We start from the raw sequence: 1603 nt of genomic DNA, 5'->3' as shown, positions 1-1603 counted from the left end.
TCACACAGCTGCAGAGGATGATAAATCTAAGATCAGTACCTCAGATAGTAGGCTCTGGCTTACACTCTGTAGAGGCTGATGAATCCCAAGAACCAGAGATTAGACGATGACAAACTGAATGCAGGATTCAGGGCAACTGAATGATCTTTGCCAGAACATGCACATTTAGGACAGAGTGCCATTAAAAGATAATGGGATAATGAGAAAAGATAATGAAAAGAAATGGAATTAAAAGATATCAGATGCAAGCCACACGCCCTAGGAAACTCCAGTGGCAACTGATTGATCACATCATGAAAGAAAATGACATCATTACAAAAAACTGCCAACTACATTGTTACAAAATTGCCAAACCACTAAGAAGCATGGCCCAGCCAAGTTGACATATAACTTTACCCATCACGTTAGCCACCCTGCATTTGTAAATGGTTCCAACATGCATGTTAGTTGCTATTTTCTGTATGTTAACCAGAAAATGGCAACATATGCTGGTATGTTAGTCAATGCTGTGAGTGACTTTCCTGAATAGGATAATAATTTTAACAGTTTCCCCTCCATTATTTTAACGGTGTCTAGCACTCCTTTTTATTTATTTATTTATTTAATCATTTTATTGGGAGCTCTTACAGATATCATAACATTCCCCAGTGCAATCACATCAAGCAGTATTGTACAATTGCTACCACAATCAGTTTCAAAACATTGTCTTTCTTCTTGAACTCCTTGATATCAGCTACCCTTTATCCCCTTCTTCCCCCCACCCCCACCCCCAAGGAAGGTATCAGAAATTCAAGAACAAACAACTACATTGATGTGAAGGGGTGTGGATGTAGTGGAGACCCAAACCCCACCTGTAGGATAATTGGACAGTCCCTCTCAGAAGGGCTACATGGAAGGGATGATAGATCCAGGGCGTGTTGTAATGCTGATGAAACACATAACTATCCTATTGTTCTTTAATATTTCCTCCCCTTACTATTATGGTTTTTATTTGTCTTACCTCATTAATCATGTTAGACTTGCATAGGTTCATTTGTGTAATTAAGATCATTTGATTCATGAAAGCCAAGATAAAAAACCCTTCAGAAACAGTAACAGGAGTAATGGTTACCTGAGGGTATGGGAAGAGAAGGGGAGGAAGGGGGAACTGATAGCATTAATGACTGTATAGCCCCACTGGAGGGGAGCGAACAACAGAATTGTATGTGAATGAATATATTGGATGGTGTAAGATATGGCAAATAATAATAAGAAGAAATTTTAACAGTTTTATTGACACATAATCCATGTACCATACGATTCACTATTTGAATATATTAAAAAGAGTTGTGCAGTTATCACCAAAATCAATTGCAGAGCCTTTTCATTTTTATATTCATTGATATTAGCTTACCCTTTCCCTGCAACTTCCCCTGTCATAACCCCAAGGAACTATTAATTTAGTTATGGTCTATATAGATTCTGAATTTCACATAAAGAAAATCACACATAAAACCCCCAGCAACAATAGCAAACTAAAACACAGAAAAGCCTCAATCCAAAGGAAAGCAGAAAATAGTTTGTAAAAAAAAAATGTACTAAGAATGGGTTAAAAGAAAAAAAA

Source organism: Echinops telfairi, unplaced genomic scaffold (assembly GCF_000313985.2).
Source record: "Echinops telfairi isolate 266 unplaced genomic scaffold, ASM31398v2 ScPeMD7_2291;HRSCAF=2852, whole genome shotgun sequence".
NCBI lineage: Eukaryota > Metazoa > Chordata > Mammalia > Afrosoricida > Tenrecidae > Echinops > Echinops telfairi.
The sequence above is the reverse complement of the archived record's forward strand: the minus strand, read 5'-3'. Positions refer to the sequence as shown.